Source organism: Dromiciops gliroides, chromosome 3 (assembly GCF_019393635.1).
Source record: "Dromiciops gliroides isolate mDroGli1 chromosome 3, mDroGli1.pri, whole genome shotgun sequence".
Classification (NCBI taxonomy): Eukaryota; Metazoa; Chordata; class Mammalia; order Microbiotheria; family Microbiotheriidae; genus Dromiciops; species Dromiciops gliroides.
This window is the reverse complement of record NC_057863.1, coordinates 117,325,093-117,350,877: the sequence shown is the minus strand read 5'-3', so window position 1 is coordinate 117,350,877 and position 25,785 is coordinate 117,325,093. Positions and strand designations below refer to the sequence as shown.

General features: G+C 34.9%; 1 pseudogene; it reads right to left on the bottom strand.

Moving 5' to 3' along the window:
- Positions 1–1,851: 1,851 nt before the first annotated feature.
- LOC122751522 lies at positions 1,852–2,340 on the bottom strand (annotated as a pseudogene).
- Positions 2,341–25,785: the final 23,445 nt, after the last annotated feature.

Sequence of the window (25,785 nt, the reverse complement as noted above, 5' to 3'; positions counted from 1 at the left end):
GCCTGGATAAATAGCTAAAGTCTGATGATATTTTATTTTAATGTAAAATATTTAATATTAAATTTGATATTCTTTTATAATATTGGATTATAGATTTTTCTGTGCTTTATCTTTCCTGATTTAGGTATTAGGATTATATCTGTCTCTTAAAAGTAATTGGGTTTGGCTATATCTTTCTCTGCCTTTCGTCTGCCATCTTGTCTTAACCCTGATATCTTTCTCAATATTTAGGATAATTTCAGTAGTATATATACTAATTGTGTTTTTTTTAATTTATTGAATTCTCTAGTGAATCCATCAGGAGCAGGATTTTCCCTACCACCTTACCCATTTAGTAGTTCCTTTAGAGTAAATTCAATTTTCTTTTCTGATACTAGATTATTTAAAATTTCTACCTGGTCTTCTGATAGTTTGAGTACTCATACGCTTGGAGGTATTTTCCTATTGCTTTTTTATTCTCAGTTTTGTTAGTATATAGCTATGCATCATATGTATGTAGTATACAGCACATAGCTATAGTTTTGTTAGCATATAATTGTGAATCATTATTTCTGGTTATTCATTTTATTTCTTCTGGTTTTGTTACACCTTTACCTTGTTCATTTGTTATTTTAACAATATGATATTTCTACCTTCTCTTTTTTTTGGTGAGGTGCAATGGGGGTTAAGTGACTTGCCCTGGGTCACACAGCTAGTAAGTCTCAAGTGTCTGAGGCCGGATTTGAACTCAAGTCCTCCTGAATCCAGGGCAGGTGCTTTAATCACTGTGCCACCTACCTGTCCTTCTAGTTTCTTTTTAATCAAATTAGCTAAATATTTTCTAATTTATTATTTTCAAAGAATAATATATGTATATATAATATGTGAGTGTATATATATATATGCATATATACACATATATGTGTGTGTATAGAATTTTAATTTATTTCTCTTCTAATTTTGGTATTTTCTCATTTGTACTTATTTTAGGTTATTTTTTATGTCCTAATTATTTTCAAATGCATATTCAGCTCATTAATCCTCTCTTTTTTTGTTAATGAGTGTTTGTAGGGATAAGATTTTCCCCTCAGGACTGCTTTTGTTGTATCCCAAATATTTTAGTGTGTTGTTAGGGGTAAAATTTTAGCTAAAATATCTAAAATATCTAATGAGTGGTTGCCAATAAATTATAAACTTTAGCAAGAGTTAGACTTTTAAGCATTTATTAAGGAGAATAAGAATTTAGTAAAGAGAGAAGGAAAGGCCTGATTTGTCTATCTATTAAAGGGAGAGAGCATTCCTAGCTCTGCTCTCCTCCAGAGTCCACACAAAAGAGAGCAAGTCAGAGCACCAAGCTTCCCCTTCCTCCTCCCACAAGCAATCGTCACTTCCTGATGCCAAAGAAAAAACATGGTCTGCCCTCAGAGACCTTCACCTCATGGTGGAGATTTTCTACAGTAAGTCTCCAGCAGGTGGTGTCATTCCAATCGTTACAGTCCCCCTTTGTTTCTTCAAGAAATGGGGCGTTGCCTTGATGAAACAGTCAAAAATAACAGAATATAATAACCTATGCTAACTAACAATATGTTAATAACAATATAGAAAAGGGAGAGGAAAGTTATGTCCGGAGGGGCGGTTTTTTGTCCTCAAGAACCGGCACTCTGACATTAGTCTTGCAAAGGAAGGGCCTCGGCAGAGAGTACATGTTACAGATGGTGTATATTATAACAGAAAGAGAAAAGAAAAAATAAATAACAACAACAAAACAAAACTGTTCATTTAAAGTCTCTGAAAGTCTTTTCTCAGATGTCCTCTAGGTGTAGTCATGGAATGGAAGTCTTTTCAGGGGTTGATGTGTGGATGCTGGTCTGGTTAAGGAACAATTTGTTCCTTTTCAGTCAGTATCATCTCAATATGGCAAGGGGAACTCATGTATGGGTTGATTCAGCCATGAGCCCTGTAAGTACGCTGTCACATTTTGGGAGCCTTGTTAACCTGGATATGCTCAATGACAAGAGAATTCACATCCAAACCCTTCAGTTCAGCATTACTTTCTGCATTTTTAAGCATATGCAGCAAAACCTCAGCACTATTTTTGGGCCAACGACCCTGTGTCCAACCCCACTGCTTAGCCTGGGCACACCTGCCAACTCCACCATTGTATTGATGGAAGGGAACACATTGTTTCTTCAATGTGACATCTTTCAAATATTTGGTAGCTTTTCGGATGTGCATGCCCTTGATAGCTTGGGCTGTTTCACGGGTATTCTTGAAATGGACCCAGAGATTTGAACCCCTTGACTTGCATGATTTTGTGGGGTTCTCTGGATCAAGAGAGTACCTCACCATTTTAACTGATTACCTAGGATGGCTCAAGGGAAGAGAGCATTCCTAGCTCCGCTCTCTGTCAGAGTCCACATGAAAGAGAGCGAGTAAGAGTGCCAGGCTCCCCCTTCCTCCTCCCACACTTCCTGACACCAAAGAAAAAACATGGTCTGCCCTCAGAGACCTTCACCTCATGGCGGAGCTTTTCTACAGTAAGTCTCCAGCCGGTGGCATCATTCCAATCATTACAGTGTTGTTTCATCATTATAATTTTATTTAATATAATTATTGTTTTTCAGATTTCTTGAACCACTCATTATTTTAGAATTTCATTGTTAAGTCTCCATTTGTTTCTTGGTCTTTTGTTTGTGTGCCATGAACTGATTACTACTTTTATTCTGTAATAGTGTATAAAAGGTGAATCTATTATTCCTGCTTTTTTACCCTTGTTTGTAACATCTTTGTGCCCTACTGATCAGTTTTTGTAAATGTTCCATTCATGAAGAGAATTACAATTTAAATTTATTTATTTATTTTGTTTTTGTGGGGAAGAGCATTGTTCAACTTTCTAGAATTTGAGAAAATTAGTGGAGGTTTAACTGTCATTTATTTGGGTTTAACTTATATTTTCTAGTTATGTTTAAATTTTGTCATTTCAATTTATTTGTTTTTGTGTGTTTTTGCTTCCTTAGGCATATGATTTTACTTTCCACCTCTGTTTCTATATTGAAACTGCTTTCTAATAACTAATATTCTATGACTTCCCAATCTCCATATCAAGTGATTCTTTATTATTCTCCTTGATGAGGTTATAGAATTTATTAGTGCTTACCACTACTCCCTCCCTTTTCTTAAAACATTCTGAGTTCTCATTTTTAGTGATAATATACTTTTAAAGTTTTCCTCCTACCTATGATCACTTTTTTTCTTTCAGTGACACTTTGTTAGTCTTTATTCCCCCCAATTACTATTTACTATCCCCCAATATGTTGGCATTCCCAAGGTTCAGTCCTATAATCTTCCCAGTCATTTTTATGTGAATGACTCTATGAATCATAAGTATGTAAAAATCTGATTTTAGTAGTTAATAAGAAAGATTGTGATTTTTTATGTGTAAGACTGGCAATCCAAATGTGATAATAGTGGTACTATTATCACAATGTGTATAATAAAATTGGTTTAATATAAAAGTGTGGAAGTAGCCATGGCTGTCCACACTCAGTTTGGTAACACAGGATTTCTCATGAAAGGGTTGGGAGTAGAAGCAGAGAAAGGGCAGGTAAGGATGTGTCTCCACCACAGTAAACAATTATCAGTTATATAACAATGACACACAGCAATATCAATAACCACAAGATCTCACATTTATAGATCACCTTAGGGTTTGTATATATGGCATTTCTTTGCTGTCACCTTTTGAAGTATTCCACTGAAACACTGACTGAAGAAAACAAGGCTTCCTCTAGGTAATTGCTTAAAGTTCATAAATCCAATTATGCATCAGAGTGGTAGGATGTGTCAATGTGTATGATGTAAAGAATCTGAAGTCTTGCCAGTAGATACATCTTAGAGAAGTACAATTGGGTTCCCATAGGTGTTTGCCCCTAATCGTTCCCTCTTCTGGTCCTGTCTCGGATGTGTGACAGTACTGCTTGCTAATCAGCATCAAAAGTTTGACAGCTCCCCAAGTGCTATACTACCCTGACCCTCTCCCTTGAGCTCTATTCCCTTTCTCAAATTTGTTACTGAACATTTCCAATTGAAAATTATGCTGTCACTCAAAATTCAACATGTCTTAAACACCCCATCATCTTATACCTCAAGCTAGTGGACTTTCCTATTTCTGTTGATGCTATCATTTCTCATGAAATCTCAGTGATCCTTGGGAAACCTTCTTTTCCTTCATGTACTATCAATCACCAGGTTCTGACAGTTTGTACTTTGCAATATCTCTAAAACATGTATCTTTGTTTCTACATCTAAGGTTACTACCTTAGTTAAAGTTTTCATCATTATATGCCTGAATTACTCAAATGATTCTTCTCTTTTCTCCATCCTTAACTGAAATTGGCTTCAATTCAACTCAAAGCAACAAAACATATCTTTTATAAGCCTGTAACTCCTGCAGAGCACTTGGCTTGGTGCTTGGAGAGATAAAAGTTTAGCAAAAACAAGATCCTTACACTCATGGAGCTTATGATCTGATGGGAGATCTGATGCATGAATAAGTTACTATCAAGCCAACTACTTAGTAAGGGCATTCAAAAAAAGAGTTATTTGAAGTTGTGAAAAAAGAGTCACATGCCACTTGTGTCTGGGAGATGAGAGGAGACTTTCTTCATGAAATGACGTTTGAATTTTTTTTAATGGGTGCTAATACAACAGGTAAATGAAGGAAGCAAATTCCAAGATATAGAATAGTGAAAACAAAGTCACAGAGTTAAGAAAGGGTGGTGGGCACTTTCCTTAATTGAAGGGGACAATGATAAAATAACCTTGAGAGGGTAGTATATGGTGTCAGGTTGTGAAAGGCCTTGGAAGGCTAGTTATGGGTCTGAAATTTACTTAGTAGGCAATGGGGAAACCATTAGAAGATATTGAACAGGAGTGACATATCCAGATTTGTATAGAAGAAAGGTTAACCCGATTATGATGTGAAGGATGGTTTGTAGTGGAATCATGAAAACTTGCTTGAAGAATATTAAAATAATGAAGGTAGAATATTATAAAGGATATTACTAGAATGCTTCCTGTAACAGAGAACATATAACATATTTTACATGTATAATCCACAGAATTCTACAACATATTGATATAAATATCAAGAGATCACCAATAATTTAAACATGGGAGACTGGGTGGATGGCAGTGTGAGTGATATAAATAGTAAAGTAAAAAATGACACATACAGGTTTTGGGAGAAAATATTTGAGAGAACTCAATCTTTTTTTTTTTTTTTTTTAGTGAGGCAATTATGGTTAAGTGACTTGCCTGGGGTCACACAGCTAGTAAGTGTTAAGTGTCTGAGGCTGGATTTGAACTCAGGTACTCCTGAATCCAGGGCCGGTGCTCTATCCACTGCGCCAACTAGCTGCCCCTGAGAAAACTCAATCTTGATCCTGCCCATGGCAAATCTCTCCCCTCCAGTTTGTTGTACACACTGCCACATGTGTATCATTTTTCTGTTTAAAAAAAAATAAAAAATGCTTCCCATTGTATATCCATTAAAGCTCAAATATCTTAGTCTGGCATGTAAAGTCCCTTTTGTAACCCAACCGTGACCTATTTTCTATCCCCAACTTACACTGCTCACCTATGTAAACTTTCTACTCTTGCCAAACCAGCTTGCTCACTAAAACCTGAATACACTCAGTTCTTTTCTTCTTTCTTTTCCTTGTTCTGTAACCTAGAATGCCTCCTAATTTTCTTCTGTCTACCTACATGCTACAAAATAATAGCATCACCTTAAGTCTTCTGCTTCCATGAAGCCTTCTGTTATAATTCCAAATCTCAATAATTTCTCTCTTTTCTGACATTCTATTAACATTAGTGTTGTTATCATTCACTTGGTGCTTATTGTACAGAAACATCTTGGATAGTACCTACTACCTCAAACTCAAATTCAACATAACCATTTAAGTGCCAACTATGTCACAGATTTTGTGTCATTCACTGGGGAAACAAAGATTAAACAGTCACTGTCTTTTTGAAGACTTATACATGAATAAACTTTTTAAAGCTTATACATTCTATATGCAGATAAGCAAAATTAAGTACAAGTATCATACACATGTGAATGTATCGACACATATGCAAACATGTGTATATATACATACATACACACATGTTCATGTATTTGTAGAGATACACATTATGTGTGTGTGCACATTGGTATTTATTTGCATTGGCATATACCAGTGCAAATTATTTGGGAGGAGCACCAGCAATTGTGAGGAATAAGGGAAGGCTTCTTTTAGAAGATGTTATTTGAGCTGAGTTTGAATATAGCTTGAGATTACAAGAAATAGAGGTAAGGAGAGATAATATATATCTTGCTTCTTCCAACAATAACCTCATCTGTATCATTGACTTTAGAAAAAAATCATATTCACCACTCATCTCACCACAGTGTCTGAAGTTGTGGTTAGCATATAACAGATGCTAAGTATTTTATAGATTGGCTGATTGCAAAGTATCTCAGGCCAATGATTTTGTTGTCATAGACAAATGAATTGGAAAACAGAAGAGCAGAAATATGGGAATGGCTTAGGTTGGAGTGAAACATCCCAATTATGTGACATATTTTGGTACTTATGTAATATACAAAAGAGGGTTTCCTGACAATTTAATTATAACACATGATTGTATTTCATATGTATAGGTGTGCAGATAGGCAGGATTGTAGATAGAGGACTGGGCTTGGAGTCAGGAAGAACTGGGTTGGAATGCTACCTTTGATACCCATCTTCCAGTGACATGACCATGGGTAGATCACTTAAATTCTTGGGACACCAACCAGCAAAACAAGACTATAAATTAGAGATCTTTTTACCACTTACATTGGTATTGGGAGTGCCCTGTGAAAATAGGATATAGTACCTGTCTAAAATTAATGTGAGGCAAATTATTTGCCCATAATACTGTATTTAACATGATTAACCCACAAAATTAGTATAAATATTCTCAAACTGTTGTAATTTTTTAAAAGAACTATTGGGCCAGCTAGGTGGTGCAGTGGATAAAGCACCGGTCCTGGATTCAGGAGGACCTGAGTTCAAATCTGGATTCAGATACTTGACATGTACTAGCTGTGTGACCCTGGGCAAGTCACTTAACCCAAATTGCCACACACACACACAAACCCCACAAAACTACTGTATTTTTAAATCTCCAAGTTCATGTCACCAATCTGAATTTTATTTGGGGGCAAAGAAGTAGCTTGTATATGTGGTAAATTCCCCTCTGATCAATATTCTACATGGGTAACTTACTTTTTTTTTTTGACCAGAGCTTACCATAACATATGCATAATAAGGGATATGATTCAGTTTTCAAAAATATTCTTGTTGGCAGAATATATTAAAAATGCAAGTAATTCCCCCTTTATAGCATGAAAACAGAAATTTTAATAAAATGTAACTTTGCCAGAGCTTGCCATGGTTGAACAGATTAAGGGAAGTGATATTTTCTTTTTTCTGGCAGTTTTACATTTTAACCCAAATTTAGCCCAGGTATCATTTTTTTTTTAAAGAAGCCTACACAAAGGTACAGAAAAGAGTACAGTGCTTTCTTTTTAATGAAACATCCTAATATGCCTTTTAAGAATTATATAGCTTTTCATTTAAGCTTTGATTTATAATGTTTTTAATAACGATAATTTTAATTTCTCTGCATGGTTTAAAGGAATCAATAAGGTTGTAGAAATAGCATAATTTCTGATAAATAGCTATGGGTGCATAAGTTATTTAAGACATAGTCCTTGTGGCATAGTGGAAAAAGTACTAGTTCTGGACTCAGACCTGTTATCAAAGGCTATTTCTGATGCTACCAGAAAAAACTCCCTGGATCTCAATTTCCTCATTTGTAAAAGAAAGTTGTACTGGGTATTCTATAAGTTCCCTTCCTGTTAGTTCTAAGTCTATGATTCTATGGTCCTAAAGAGTCCAGGGCCACGCTATATGCATATGTTAACTTGGCTCTTTGTCCACAACTAAACCCTTCACATTCACAAACTAACTGGGAAATTTTGTTGACTGAAATAGTGAAACGTGATTATGTAGATAGTTTAGCACAGAACTATCACTTATGCAATCAAACAATTTAAGGTATTTGTCCCACATTAAAATGTGTCTTTCCTAAGTGAAGTTTCAGTGATCTTACTTAGACACTTAGATTCATCTGTAACTTTATTTATATGGATACAACCTCCACAAGTGCAGATTGCAACCTTTTCATGGCTTCATTCCATATCATGAATGATTTTAGAACAACAGCAACAGCAACAACCAGATGCAGGATCTGGCAGTTAACCATTTGGTAATGAGCCTCTCTATGATTAATGGAGTTGCTGACAAGAAAACTAACATGGGGTGTAGGCTATTATTTGGAGCTTTTGAAGCCCATCAGAATCTACTTGAACTTGTGGTTTTATTGGCATGACTTTTGAAGAAAATGGTCATTTTTTTCACCATAAGCAATGATCATTGTGGGATTTGGGGGACATAATTGATGGGAATATGTATAGTGGACAGAGGTAGCAGCATATCAAAATGACTTGAGGAGTCCTAGCAGAAAATATGTATTCTAAAAAATGTATTGGAAGCAAATAAAATGGGCCAATCAAATAAAGTGTGCCCATTGTTGAGATCACAGATTCACTGAAGTTATGGAGGGGAATATCGAAGAAGTGATATTAAAGTCTCCTTTGTCAGATATCTTTCTAGCAAAAAGACCTTTTAATACTTTTTGGCATATTTGCTGAAAAAAAATGGAGAGAAGATTGAAAACAACTTTCCAATTTTCTCCAAAATGAAAAATACATTTAAAAGATTTTAATACAAATTCTAGAATATAAACAAAAACACAAAAGCAATGTCATAGTGGCACTATGAAATATTCTCAAGGATAAAAATACTATGCAGCAATTTCAGTTCTATATTCACCTGCCAAATGAAAAATTCCATTTCCCTCTTTAGAAGTTATAATTATTGATGGAATTCAAGACTAGGTTTTGCTTTTCCTCAGTCACTTCCACTGATCAGAGTTTTATTCTCAACTAGGATAATGAGTATCATAAAAAGAATAATTTTTGGAAACAGAAGAGATATTTATTTGATCACTGAGCAAACCTATGAGAAACCTATATTTAGGGAAATCTGTGACTTTGTCATTTATGTAGATGTGGGCTACCTACCAAAGCAGAATTTCCAAGAGATGTCAAGGCAAGCCTGTGAGTTTGTATTTCAAAAGCAAAACTAAATCAGAAAACATCTGTGGAGACATCAAGGGCAAGGTTGCAATATGAATAAAATAAAATACAATGAAAGTCCTCCTGAGAAGCATCTTATTAAAAATAATGACAACAATGTGCCAGTATTAGTTGGATGCCTATTAACAAAAATGTTTAGTTAAGTCAGGACAATTCTCATAACATTGAAAATTACATTTTACTTAATAGTATACTCTAAATTAATGTTTTAGAATAAAATAATTATTTCACAGCATTAATTTTTACTTTATCATAATCTGGAAGAGGGATTAAAATAAAAGAGGGATTTTTTTATTTAGCTCTTTTACTTAACCTCAAAGCTTACCTTTAAAATATGAAAATATACAAATGTTTATTCAAAATATACTTTAGGGGCATCTAGGTGGCACTGTGACTAGAGCACTGGCCCTGGATTCAGGAGGACCTGAGTTCAAATCTGGTCTCAGACCCTTGACACTTACTAGCTGTGTGACCCTGGGCAAGTCACACTCCCATTGCCCCAACCAAAAAAAAATGATATACATATATATATATATATATATACACACACACACACACTTTAAATTTGTGTTAAACTTTGAGAGTTAAATGATAACTTTCAAACTAAAAGGAGTTAGTCTTGTCTAACAGTGAGGATGCCTAAATAAGAGGCTAAAAATCCCTCTCTTTTTTTTTAACCTGCAACTTGCTTTTCTACACTTTAAGAAATGAGGCACCTGATTTTCTGTATATCGCTTGAATCTATGGAACCATAAATACTGCCCTAGGTCCTGGAGTTTGAATCAAGCCTGCCTTCTTTCTCTGGGGTCTTTTCAAGATTTGTGAACTGAATGATTGTGTACACTGTCTGTCTGTCTTTCTCTCCATGTACATATTTCCTAAATATGTATATAGTATTATGCAATGTACTCATTAATTATGTTAGATTAATTAACTCAAAACGTCTTTCAGCTGAGAATAATCTTCTATAAAGGCTACTTATACATGTCCGCACACTGTATTCTAAAATTTTAGTTATACATCTTTGAGAAAAACCAAGATTCCAGTTATAAAGTCAGCCAGATATGGTAAAGGCTTTCAGATGGAATTTTTTGTATATAATACAGTTGAGAAATGATATATAATGTATTATTTGCTGTCATTTATAAGTGTTTCAATTTACATATTGCATATGTAGGTATAAAAATATAACACAAAGTATATTTCTGACAGCATCATTATTTCCATAATAAAATTATAAATTAGAAAAATGGTTCCTCAGTAGTCCATATTTCCTTTGAATAGGAGTTTAAGTGTAGCTTTGGGTTCATATTTCTGAATTATTGTTGTCACAGAACTGTCTGAATATACCTAGATATTATAGAGCATATGATATTCATTCAAAACCCTTCTACTAAGAGATAATCCTGAAAGCACAAAGATACTGCTGAGAAAACATCATCTAGTCAGCATGGAAGGAGGCCTTACTGTTAGTGTTGCACACATAAATATTTTGATCTCCACTTAATACTGTTATAAAAATCATAAAAAGCCAGCATCCCAAACAGCCTAACTGTATTATATGCTCAGGGGAAAAATATACACAACATTTTGAATAAGTAGGAAATAGTGGTTTGGAAGACATAGTTTCATACTCAATATTTGTCAGACACTCCCAAGAAAAGGATTACCTGAAGTTCCAGTTTTGGAAGCTAATTCTTATGTTATATGTGAATTATTCTCCAAGTTGAAGGAAAGGGGGTAAATGGGTATTCTATCTCTCACTCAGTAAGTCATGAGTTCCTCTATCTCTTCCCTGAGCCTGAATACTGGTTTGAATACACACACCTACACACAAACTCGTTTAAAACTGTACTATGGGGCAGCTAGGTGGTGCAGTGGATAAAGCACCGGCCCTGGATTTACGAGGACCTGAGTTAAAATCCAGCCTCAGACACTTGACACTTACTAGCTGTGTGACCCTGGGCAAGTCACTTAACCCTCATTCCCCCCAAAAAACTCCAAACTGTATTATGTTCTTCAAGGTTACTCTGAGCAGTTTTCCTTTATTTTTTAGGGTTTTTTTTTTTTTTGGAGCATTCATGTGATTTCATTAATGTAGGAAACTCCATATTCCAACATGAGAAAGTACTAGGCAATATACACACACACACACACACACACATATATGTATATCTATGTGTATATATATATATGTATGTATGTATGTATTCAGAGATTGACTTAGATACAAAGCACATATCAGTATATATCAGAAGAAAGACTTCAATTCAGGTCTTCCTGACTCTGAAATTGTTTCTCCATCCCCTACTACATGTGGACTTTCTTCATTCAAAGTAGATGGTATTTAAAGTTTCAATCAAACATTCATTTTTTTTTCTCTCTGTTAATTTTGTCGTGCATTAGTGTGTCAAGGAGCAGCATGGATTATTGGGTATTCTTAAAATCAGGATGAGTTGAGTTCAAGACTTACTTTTAATGCAGGTCTTTTCATGCTCTATAACCAATGGAAACATTCTCTCAGTGACCCAGGCAAATTCAAATACCATAATGTACATATGAGGTTTTTTTTTATTTATATCTGTGGAAGGAGTTTCCATATTAGGGAGTTCCACACATAAATGATACCAACAAAACAAGTTTAGTAGCATGGAACCAGACTAAAAGTCTTAATTCTGGGTGTGTAAATATATATATATATATATATATATATATATATATATATATATATATATATATATATATATATATATATATATATATAATTTAAGGATGTGGCTATCTGTGGAAAGTCTTTTAAAACTCTAATTTTGCCATCTTTCTTCATCATGTGTCCAAGATGGTGCCACCAATAGATAAGAAGGCTAAGAGATGCACTTGTAAGTTTAACCTTGACCTTATTCATCTAGTTGAAGATGGAATCTTTGATTCTGGAAATTTTGAGCAATTCTTGAAGGAGAAAGTTAAAGTCAATGGAAAAACAAGTGCTTAGTAAATGCTTGTCACCATGATTTGACTTGACCTAGTAAAAAAATAAGGGTAGCAGAATCAGTTCATGAACTCAACTTTTCTAACTACAAATTCAGTGTGTTTTTTTTTTTCATGGTATCATACTTCTGTTTTAGATTTCCTTTTAGATTCACATTTTTAGAATGATGTCAAAATACTTCAATTTTAATAATCATCATGTCTAATGTTAAACACTGGAACATAAAAGCAACCTTTATTTCATAAGCATGTAGTATTTATTCTATATAAAGAATGCATTCTTGTTTTCACAGTTAATTTGAGGTAAGAATCCCTTCTTAAAAGTTGACCTTTATAGCTTGCCTTCTTTCACCTGTTTTCTTCTGCCCATTGCTGGCATAATTTAAATTCTTTTAGACTCTTTCATTCTGGGTTTCAGTCTCATGAGGTTAGACAAGTTTCTCATGATACAAACTATCAAAAAGAATGTTCTCAAGGAAAGCTTAGTCAGCATATCAGACACTTCCCTGCAAGGCATTATTTCATTATGGATCAAAGGTTCTTCTTGAATAGACAGTTTATTGATATAAAATCAAAAAGTAAATTTTATGTTTTCTTATTCCTTTTGTTAATATTTTATTTAATATTATCAATACAAATTATTGATGTTCGTATTTACTTTTCACTGTCTTTTTCTTTCCTGATTTGAGAATTAGGCCAATATTTGTTTCATGGAAGGAGTATGAATCAGCCATCTGGGTAGAGCTAAATCAACAATATGTTATACCAAAGATCAAAATCAATTTCAAATTAGAGGAATAAAAATGAGTCAGTTCCAAAATAACTAATTTAAACAAGCTGTTCACACACACACACACACACAAACACACACACAGATGGGAAATTATTTAAACCAAAAACAAACAAAAAAAGGTAACAATACAATAATTTCCTAAAAATGCTTAACTGATGTAAATCCTTCATCACACTGAAGGAACCAAAAGAGCCTTAAAAAAAATCGCCTGAGCAAGCAAACATTTGTTTTTTGCCAAATAGAAAGATATTGAAGCCAAGGGCAATGCTGGTTTGGAATATAATCTCATTTGTAAAATTTTACAGAGAGCATGGTGGAAGATTAATAACATTATCACCTCATAAAACCGTGAGGAGCAGTTCAAGGAAAAGCAAATTTACATCAAATTTTGCAAGAGACCCAAGAAAATGATTTATCCCATAGGTATGAAAGTGGAAGAAATGCAGAAAACGGGAAAAAACAAAACAAAACAGTGGAACAGGTCTGTTAATACATTATAGCAAGCTCTTATACAATCAAGAGTAGAGCACTAAATTTGGATTCTAATATGACAGGGTAGGTTGTTCCTCATGAAGCATTGGAAATGGCATGGAAGAAAAGAAGAATGAGAAAAGCAGGTGGACTACTCCAACTATAAACCTACATGGTAAATTTCTGTAGTAACACAATTTGTAAATTTTAAGATTAATTTGGAAGGTACCTAAAAGGGAAGAAAATACCAAAGACAAGGACAAAACCAATAATCAACCCTATTATTTGCCTCCCCCCCCCAAAAAAAAAGTAAAAAAAAAAAAAGGTCGACTGAGAAAATATCAATTACTGTTCCTTAGTTTATTTTCTTATATCTATAAATTTTAATGAAAATAATTTACAAAAGCATGGAGTAAAATATTGGTGTTTATATGTGAAGACAAGAAGCAAGATTCAAAATATACATTCCCCAGATTATCACATCTTTACAGCAACAGCTAAAAGGCATTGGGAAAAATGTATATAATTATGCTTGTTGTTTACTTCATTTGTGTTTTTAAAAAAATATTTTTAATATATGGGATAGATAACGATTTCCATAACATGGTACAATAAAAAAGATGATTGTACATGAAATTGCAAATCTACTATACACACCTTACTATTTCTTTAAAATCTACAACAAAATTATAATGTATATTTTTCTTTTTGGTTTTCTATTTACTTTCAATTGGTTTTTGTTTTTGTTTTTTGGGGGCAATGGGGGTTAAGTGACTTGCCCAGGGTCATACAGCTAGGAAGTGTCAAGTGTCTGAAGCTGGATTTGAACTCAGACACTCCTGAATCCAGGGCCGGTGCTTTATCCACTGAGCCACTTAGCTGCCTTTCTATTTACTTTCAATAAAGCTTTTGATTTGGCAAAGTAAAAAGCTGCCTTGAAGGTGCCTCTCCAGCAAGCCGTTGCCTATGTATTTATCAAATCATGGAAAATTCCTAGAAATATGTAACAGAAATAACTGTTAAATGAATTTTTGATTAGTAATATAAATCAAAGAATAAAAAAGGAATATGCATGCCCTCCAAAATTGTTTGTCAAAATTAAGGAAATGGCCAAAGCAAAGTTCAAATGGAAGATCTCTTCTCTACAGATGGTGTGGTTATCCTGATACTCTTGTTTGTGGTGGATAATGTTGACAAGGGATATCAAACCCAAGAACCCTGAATAACCTTCTAAATGTGATGCACAGTCACTCAAAAGTGATCTGCCTATTTAGTCATACAAAAAAAACCAAAGCACCCATACCAATTAGATAAAGAATTCTTATGGAATAAATTGAAAAATGAAATAGGAAAGTTAACCCATTTCTTAAGTGGGGACTGAAAATTGACCAGGAGCTGGGCCCATAAATGAAGGATAGAAGGAGAGCAGGTTGAATTGTCTTTGGGAAAATGCATTGATCTTTTAATTAACTCCAGTATTTCCCTGAAACAAAGACCAATATTTTAAAACTGATTTTCTTTCTTTTTTTCTTTCTTTGGCTAAGGCAATTGGGCTTACATGACTTGCTCAGGGTCACACAGCTAGTAAGTGTCAACTGTCAGAGGCCAGATTTGAACTCTGGTCCTCTTGACTCCAGGGCCAGTCCTCTATCCACTGTGGCACTTAGCTGCTCCTACTGATATTCTTTCAATGTTAATTTTTATCTTTGCATCATGGAACACAAAAGTCTGTGAAGATTTGAAGTTTAGTATAATCCAAAGTTTAACAAAGATGTGAATGTTGGCAATAATAATGATGTTATGAATGAAGAATTGTGTAGAAGTGCCCCAAATAATTTAATTAGCAAAATTTATTACCATGGCAACAATTGAGTTAATAATAAGGCAATATCAAAGAATAGCCATTGTTGAGTCTGGGTACCATTTTAGTATTCACACAATATTAAAGAAATGTGAGGAAGGTGCCCTCACAGATTGGATTGATTGTTGAACCAGATTTAAATGAAGGCATAAACAAGGTTAACAAAGGACTGGCAGCTATGCATGTGCCATGATCTGCTGAAGTATACACATTAATTAGAATACAGATCTACTTAAGCAATTTATATCTGTCTTTAGTTTTTGAGAAAAGTAATTTTCTCTTTGAAATTGCACATTTAACTCATTAATCACTTTAAAAATATTTTCAGAAACACATTTTTCTCTAAACACTACTTTAGTTGAAACTGGTCATTATCCTTCTATTATTATTCTCATTACCATATTCATAGATTGTTTCTGTTACAAATTATTTGACCTCTTTATTACCTAGGATATTGTTGCTTAATCTCTTTATTTCTGTATCTTTTGTTCATAACTCCTTCATTAACTGTAATTTTTGTCCACTATGGTATCTAAAGAATATGTTTAATACCTCTACTTTTCAAGATTTATTTATTAATTCCTTATGCTCTAGCATAATGGATTTTTTTTTTTGCAGGGCAATGGGGCTTAAGTGACTTGCCCAGGGTCACACAGCTAGTAAGTGTCTGAGGCCAAGTTTGAACTCAGGTCCTCCTGAATCCAAGGCTAGTGCCTTATCCACTGCGCCACCTAGCTGTCCCCCACAATGGACTTTTTAAGGTTTCATGGTATACTGAAAATATATTTATACTTTGTTAAAGATTGCCATTTTCCTCAGTATGACCTTCTTCTACTACTTATGCCTTTGCAACAAATCAGGATTCAGCTTTACCTCTGGAGATCTTGGGGGATGGGGATGGTGGTGGTGTGGAGACTTGATCTTCTCACTGAAAGCTTTCTTTTGGCTAAAAGAAACCCTTCACTATCCAAGATCATCTGAAGTAGAGGAAGTATAGCCTGAACTTTGTCCATTGGTACTTGTCAATTGCCTATGTCAGAAATACACACTTAACACTATTAATTCAAGTCACTGAAAAACTCAATTTGCTATCTTTACTTATTAGAAATGAGATCCTCAGTAAAGAATTTGTTTATCCTTTCTTTGAACTCTTGGGAATGTACTTATTAAAATTTTAGAGTGTATGTTAGGTTATTCCAATTCTTCTGCTCTAGCACATGTTTTATGATAGAAATTGATTCTTTTTAAATTTTACCATCATTTCTAACAGTGATCCAGGTCATACTTATTGGTGAGGATAATTTTAAAAACAGACTTTCCATTTACTGTTTCCTATAGGCTTTGAAGTATGAAGTTGTCATTTAAAATTTTAATTTTTAAATGAACAAAAATTGATTTTCTCTCCTTTCCATTGAGAAACAAATTAAAATAAGACCTTTGCAACAGATATTCATATTTCTATTCATTTCATAGAGTTTTTCATTCATAAGCCTATGAATCATGAGTCAAGTGAAACAAATCTCCATATTGGTCATGCACAAAAATATATGTTTCCTTCTGCACTTTGAGGCCACCACTGCTCTGTCAGAATGTGGGTTGCATATTATCATAATTCCCTTAGAATATTCAATCATTGCATTGATCAGAGTTCTTAAGTCTTTCCAAATCCTTTGTCTTTACAATGTCGTTGCTACAGTATAGTTTTTTCTCTTGGCTCTACTGATTTCACGTCTTCATCAGTTCATACAAATCTTCCCAGATTTCTCTGAAAATATCCTTTTCATTATTTCCATAATTTATTCTGCCATTCCCTTCCCCAATGTATGGGAACAATCACCTTAGTTTTAAGTTCTTTGGAACTACCAAAAAACTTCATATATATAATATTATACACACACACACACACACACACATACATATACATTATATATGTGAATACAGACACCTTTGATTTTTTCCCTTTTTCTTTGATATTTGAAGTATAGGCCAAGTAAGGCCATTGATGGGTCAGAAAGTATGCACAGTTTAGTAACTTTGGGGCAGAGTTCCAGATTGTTTTCCAAAATGGCTAGAACAACACACAGTGTATTAATTGTATTTTGCACTTGTTTTCCTATAGCCATTTGATCATTCGTCATTTTCCTTTTTTTGTTCAACTGTAATTATAGTATAGGTAGAAAGGGGAACTTCAGAATTTCTTTAATTTGAATTTCTCTAATTATTAGGAACTTGGAGCATCTTTCCCCCCTATTGATAATTTGGATTTCTTAAAAACAACAATAACAACAACAAACCTCTGTGTTCATGACTTTTGATCTCTGTTTTCAATATTTCTTTTTTATATTATGTACCATAATAGAATGAGTCTATTTCTGAGTCAGTTGATATTTACTTCAATTATCTCCATGATAAGACTGGTCACTGGCTTTTTATTTTTATTTTCTGTGTGGCATAATAGATAATATGTGGATTCAAATTCCATACCAGACATCAGTTAGCTTAGTGAGACAATTAGTTTTCTCATCTCTAAAAATAGGGATAATAAGAATTGTGGTCTCTCAGGATTGTTGTGAGGTTATTGTGAGGCACAAAAGAGGTAATCTATGTAAAATGTTTTATAAACTTTTAAACAACACAAATAAATGTAATTGTTTTGTTTCTGTCATTCTTATGGTTATCATCATCTTACACTTATGTTTTTCAGTGGGGTTCAGGTAAGAAATGTTACTGAGATAAATAACTCCTGATTTTTTTTTTACATTTACAATTTCATGATGTTATACATGTGGAGAAAATGGGTATATTCTTTTGTTGAATAAGACATAAGGATGTGAAGTCATCCTTTTTAGGATCATTAAAAATATACTTTGTCAAGTTCAAGAGTAAATGAGGTAGGGCAGCTAGGTGGTGCAGTGGATAAAGCACCAGCCTTGGATTCAGGAGGACCTGAGTTCAAATCCAACCTCAGACACTTGACACTTACTAGTTGTGCGACCCTGGGCAAGTCACTTACCCCTTATTGCCCTGCAAAAAAAATAAAAAGAAGAGTAAATAAGGCAGCAAAGAGCATATCCACTCATTTTGTTCCCATGTGATTTTGAGCTCTTCTTCTAAATCTCTATATTTCAGAACCTTAAAAATCTAGGTAGCTTTGATATTATGACTGCTTGGTTTGATGAGATCTAATAAAAATGTCTTTAGTTATTCTTGACCAATTTTATGTCTAGGTAAGTATGAAGAATAGTTTGGTCTGTGATAATCATCTGCTTCCAATATAATTTAATGGTTGTGTTCTTCTGCATATTTTGAGGTCCCTATTCATTTCAAAGAGTTTGTTCATTCATGAGGCTATGAAAGATAGTGAATATCTGATGCAGAATTCTAGCCACCAAATCATTTCCTGCTAGGTATGTGTTAGGTTCTTGATTTTTAACAGTCTGCAATGATATATTACACATCTTCTTTTGTTTCAGTATGCATCATCTTTGGTTGCTAAAGAGATGTTAGATTCAAAAATGGCTTTGTAAAATTGAGTATTCTCTTTCCCAGAAATCACCAGTTTGGGTGGAACTTCTGAGAATTTTAGGAGGAAGAAGAGCATTTATCTTGAGTTGCAATATGCTAGGAAGAATCATAATGGTGTATGAGACCCTGTGGCATCTTTCAGAAACAATGGTGATAGGAAGTTGAGAAGTAACCTCCCTGCTGAGAACTCATGAAACATGCTGAATGAGACTGTTCCACAGGAGATTGGAGCTATTTGACCCCTACTCCATACTCACACATACAGGGGGTTTAGGTTTAGGTTACTATGCTCACAAAACTGTTAGACAATTTCTTTGAATTCCTTTCCTCCTTTTCAGAGGAGGACCTTAGGAATAGAAGCTGATTTTCTTCTATTTCAGGAAGGTCAAACTACTGTTTCCTTTTACCTCACTGTTCCCACCCCCCAGCACACACAAATACATTCTTCAATTGTTTACTATTATTGTCACAACTTATCTGCTCCCTCCTTTATACATATGAAAATTAAGCAGCTATCAAATCCTTGTTTGCTCTAAGTAAGGGCAAAAACTGCCAAAGAATGGGAAAGGGAGTTGCTTTTGCCCTGTAACGATTGGAATGACGGCACCTGCTGGATACTTACTGTAGAAGAGTTCTGCCCATGAAGCGAAGGTCTTTGAGGGCAAGACCAGGAGTCTTTTCTTTGGGAGGAAGTGACGCGGACTAGTGGGAGGAGGAAGGAAGAGACTGGCGCTGACTCAGGGGCTTTTTCCTGAGGACGCTGGCGGAGAAGGGAGCTAGAAATGTGCTCTCCCTTTAATAGATAGGAATCTAGGCCTTTCTCTCTCTCTTTACCAAATTCTTATTCTCCTTAATAAATGCTTAAAAGTCTAACTCTTGCTAAAGCTTATAATTTATTGGCGACCACTCATTAGATATTTTAGACAGTTTAGCTAGAATTTTAGCCCTTAACAGATGGCTGACCACGAAGAGGAAAGCTAACCCTCAGTCTTCTGATCTTCTGGTTGGGTAAGAAATTTCCCCTCCCTCTCCCTTTAACTGCTAAGTACTGGTGTACTGGCTGTGTTTTCCTTTAAATTTTTTCGAATGGACCTTTTAAACTCCCTAATTACCCTATTTTTGATTTTAGTCTGTTTAACCAGACAAATGGGAGATAAGATCATGTTAATGCTTTGTTTTTGTGGATTTTCTATTTTTCTTTTTATTTTTGTTAAAAGAGCCAGCAACTTACTCACACAAGGAAATATCTCCCACTCTCCCAACCATGCTTTTTCAGAGAAACCTGAAGAGATTCCCGCAGCTTTTCCCAGTTCTAACACTAATTGTTGCTCTAATTTTGCATGCCTGGAGGCAATGACCCACCCTCTAGAAGCTTTTAATCCCCTAGCACCTGGAGGCAAAGTGGGGGAAGAGGAATCCAGGCCTGAGTTCAAAATCAAGTCTGATTCAAATTGCTCTGGTCCCTCCCCTCCTCTCCAGACCCCACCCTCTACTCCTCCTATGGCCAAGCCCATTGCTTCCCCTGCCTGGGAAGTCCAGAGATCTGATGCGCATGCTCAACTTTCTCTAACTACATTTGCAGCTTCAGGCTCAGCCCTTCCCCAGCCTGGCTGTGCTTCTGAAACAACCTTAGAAAACCCTTTAAATTCCAGATATGCTTGTTTTGTTCATAATTTTGCTAACCTGCTTTTGTCTTTAATTAGTAATCTTATAAAGCATTTGTATGGTGAAAAGACTGACAGACAATATAGAGGGGTTAAAGAAGAAAAACTTAAGTTGAATAAGAATGACAATCATCAACATAGTTCAAGACTCTGCTTCTTTTGCCATGGAAGGATATATATTTTACAGAAATGTAGAAGTAAGCAGCAAGGTATTGATATGAGTATTGGGGATTTTAGATATCGGAATCAAAAGTGTTCTAAATTCACTCAGATTATTAATAGTATCAGTTCAGAGGTTACATAGGATTTCTATGCTATTACATATACATTTTGAAATTAATGGTATGGGTTTCTTTTCATAGAGATTTTCATGCTTTTGAGATTGTGTCTTATACTTAGTTTCTAAAACAAGGAGAATATTTGTAAAAGCTTTTTATAGTCATGTGATCAAGTTTATATTTTATAATACTCTTATTGATATTAAGTTCATATTCATTTAGATTTCCTTAGTTTGAATTTCACTGTATTTTATTGTTCCATGTGTATTTTCTTCTATTCATTTGTCTATCTAATTTTGAAACATTGCAAGATGGTTTTGATTTTATTATACAATGTTAATTCTAGGAGTATTGTGCTCCCATATTCTGAGTTATTTGTTTTTGCTTTTTTTTCTCAACTGATTATTTGATCAAACTCTTTAAAGCATTTCCCTGGCAAATTGTTTGCCATGGCAAGTGTAAATTGATTCTAGAAGTATTATTTTTGATAAGCATATTCCAAAAAAAAAAAAAAAGAGGGGAACATTTGTAAAAGTTTTCTTTTTTCAAAAAAAAAAGTTCTTTGAGATTCTGTTGTGCTTTAACTTGTATTTAAGTATGTTCTGATTTTTCACAAAAGTAATTGTATACTAAGTAAAAAAAAAGGGTATTTGAAATTGTTGCATAATTATATATTATATTTTGAGTCAAGATGTATTCACATTTTTTGCAATCATTTATTATCCTCAATTTTAAATCCATATGAGACTTGGATTATGGGAACTTATCATTCAAGACATTAATTGCCTTTATTCTGAGTTATCAGATGCCAGTTGGCCAAGGTGCCATCCAATCACAAGAGGAATACATGCAAGAGCAGACACTGAACTGTCACATGAGGGGAGCCATGCATGAAGTCAAGGTATGGCCGAGAGAACGGCTTTTGACAAATCGTTGAGGTTGGATTCTCTTGGTTTAATATTTTATTCTCTTTTTCCCCACAATATTGTACAGATGGCTGGAAGTATTCATCCCACCCATCTCACTTCTACACCTGGCTTCTATGCTCCCTCCTATATGCCTGATGCCATGGACATCTCAATCCCATGCATCTGATTAAGTCTGACTCAGTTTCTTCCAATATGTTCGGTGGCATGGACATATATTCCATCCACCTATTTTAAGCCTGGCATACTGTATGGGCAGTACATATTGCTCAAGTGTGGGAATGCTCATATCCCATCATTTCTCTGTTCTTTTATGGTAACCCCCATAATTATCTCAGGTGTCATGATAAATACAGTGTTGAATTTGGCCTTGATACCTGTTACCAATTATATTAGATTTTCTAATTTCTCATAATGGCATGAGGATAATTAGGCAGATGATGCAAAAAATGATGAAACAAAGATAAAAATTATTTTAAAAAATTAATATCACAGCAATTGTCTTCTCAATTACCCTCCATAAGGGGGGGACTATAGTAATATTATAATTTTAAAGAATGGTTCAATTTTTGTTTTATTATATGTTTCATGTGTAACAACTAAGATTCTGAATTCCCTTAGACATGTTTTTGAAAACTTTCATTGTTTGATTTGATTATTGACAAAGCTATTTTAAAGTTGTGTTAAGCTCAATTTTGTAGGAAATTTCCTGGCTGATTACCAGCATCCACACATCAACCCCTGAAAAGACTTCCATTCCACGACTACACCTAGAGGACATCTGAGAAAAGACTTTCAGAGACTTTAAATGAACAGTTTTGATTTGTTGTTTTTTTCTCTTTCTGTTATAATATACACCATCTGTAACATGTATTCTCTGCAGAGGCCCTCCCTTTGCAAGACTAATGTCAAAGCGTCGGTTCATGAGGACAAAAAAAAAATCGCCCCTCTGGACAAAACTTTCCTCTCTTCCTTTTCTATATTGTTGTTCACATATTATTAGTTAGCAATAGTTATTATATTGTTTTTACTGTTCCATCAAGGAAACATTTTGTTTCTTGAGGAACAACAGGGGGGACTGTAACGATTGGAATGACGGCACCTGCTGGATACTTACTGTAGAAGAGTTCTGCCCATGAAGCGAAGGTCTTTGAGGGCAAGACCAGGAGTCTTTTCTTTGGGAGGAAGTGACGCGGACTAGTGGGAGGAGGAAGGAAGAGACTGGCGCTGACTCAGGGGCTTTTTCCTGAGGACGCTGGCGGAGAAGGGAGCTAGAAATGTGCTCTCCCTTTAATAGATAGGAATCTAGGCCTTTCTCTCTCTCTTTACCAAATTCTTATTCTCCTTAATAAATGCTTAAAAGTCTAACTCTTGCTAAAGCTTATAATTTATTGGCGACCACTCATTAGATATTTTAGACAGTTTAGCTAGAATTTTAGCCCTTAACAGCCCTAAATGACATAGTGACAGGGTACTCCTTTTTAGGGAAATGAGTAGGGGGTGGTGGTGAGGAAGCCCTTTTAACTCCTTAGAGAGAGACTGACAAAGAAAGAGAAAGAGAGAAAATAAAAACCTGAACAACTATCCTCTAGTAGATCAGTTGCAAAAGTCTTTGAGGCAATGGAGAACATAAAGAAAAAAATATTAGAGGTGATGTCTCATGAGGTAGGATCTAGGACTTTCTGCTCTTTTGGCCTCTGTCTTTAGTATACACACTGCTAAAGGAATAGATGCCATATGAGTATTTAATATTTAATAAACATTACTGACATGTGACTTTGACCCCAATTTATTACTTGTAGCATTTGCATAATCTACATTCATCAATAAATCAAGACTTTATAAAGATAACCCTTCTGTAATTCCTGATGGCAATGAAATCGTATTGAATTGTTATTCTAAACTTCCCTATTTCTTCAAAGAAATCTACATGACTCAAGCATTTGTCCTATGCTCTACTATATTGTAGGATGTGTTTATGCAGAATTCATCTATGAAGGGCCTTCAGATTCTATTCTTGTATCTTATGTATTTCTTAGGATCCATCAGGAGGCAAACTACTTTCAATTGCATTGAACAAATGTGATCTATTTATTTACCTTTATTTTTGCTAAGTAAAGTAGCCTACTTGTTGAAAAAGTAATTTCTGCAAGTTTTTATCTGTTTATTATGTATACAAAGAAAGTCTATTTCAGTCATTTAACTGACATTTATTAAGCACCTACTATGTATCAGGCAGTATAGTGTGATGTTTAAAATCTAAATTGTATGATTGCCTTAAATTAGAAGCTTTAGCACCAGTCTTTGGGCATTAAACATTTATTAAAGCATACAGGTATTCCCATGGAGTTCAGAAGGTTAAGAAAAGGCCTATCTAGCATAGAGTTACAGCCTGGTCTGGTTCTTCTTCAAGTCCTCTGCCAGGAGCCTGCTTCAATCACAAACTCCTTAGCAAACTGATTGTGGAAGCTTTTTATAGGTCTGGAACAGAGGAAGTCCTTACATATTGCTTCAAGCTGATTGGTTGGTATCCTCCAAATGCATTAAGGACTAGCCAGGTGTGATTACAATCTAGTTAACTTTGAAGTAGGATAATCAGCAGTCAATCACTCTCACTTGATTCAATCAGTTTAGATTAATCTCCAGGTGGGTCTTTGAGTATCTGCTAAATCCTATTATTTCATCACAATAGTAAGGAAAAACAAACAAAAAAAACCCATTCACCTATAAAACACTGAGTGGGGGCAGCTAGGTGGCACAGTGGATAAAGCACTGGCCCTGGATTCAGAAGGACTTGAGTTCAAATCCAGCCTCAGACTCTTGACACTTACTAGCTGTGTGACCCTGGGCAAGTCACTTAACTCCAATTGCCTCACCAAAAAGAAACAAAAAAACCCACTAAGTAGTAGGGAAATAAATGGAACTTTCCTTAATATGGTCAATTACATCTAGCTAAAACTAAAAAATTGGCAGGCTGCCAGAGGGTGTGTGTGTGTGTGTGTGTGTGTGTGTGTGTGTGTTTTAATTATGTGGGGGTCTAGGTTGGGTTTGCTAAATTATTTCTAACTATATATTAATGGCTATTTGTATAATAATGGCTATTACACCCATTTTGGGAGTAATCATTTATTATTAATTAATATTAAATAGTAGGAGTGTGAGAATAGTATTATTACCAGAGGCCCCCTGCTGCAAGAGCATGGGTTGACCTTTCTAAAGTTCAGTGTCCTGAAGTTACCTTACATCAACATGAGACCATTCTCAACCAATCAGCTTGAAGCAGTGTGTCAGGCAGTGGGTTTTGTCAGTTGGTGGTTGGAACCTTGTGGGGTTGGCAGCTGAACTGGGAGTGGTTGAGGTTGTTAGGGTTTTCTTATTCTTTCAGAGGCACTTGTTCTCTCTTTGTTAACCTCCAATATATTTTAATAAATGTTTAATACCTAAACTGTTAAACTGTTGTCCTAGCTAACTTTCCCTGCAAGGGAACAGATAGGTTGACTGCACACATTTAGTTTTACCTGTCACAGAAGAGTATTGACTGCATGGCATTTAACACAAACAGGAGGAAAGCCCTGGTGCTATATTGTCTCTAAGAGAGCATGTCCTACCAGTCTATCCTGTCTTAACAGAAGAGCACTCACCAAACAACAGCCTTTCCTGAACCAAGAGTGCATTCCAAGATGGTGACAGCCAGGAACCTCATATGTTCTTGGCTTTTATCCTCTCTTGATAGAGGTGGGTTGCTATACACTGATCAAAGCCAATTGGCTAGTATCATTCAATTGCATTGTTTGGCATTACTTGAGGAAGGTCCATATTAAAATGCTCTCTAAAATTGACATGGGGGTGTGGGGAAGGATCTAAAAAGACTCCCCCAAGGTGCTCAAGGCAAAGTCCATTATCTACCTGTGACTTAATCCCCTCAGCTAACTGAACTAGACAGAAAGAGTCTATTTGCATTTCTATTCTTCCTTTGGGCTAGCCCTG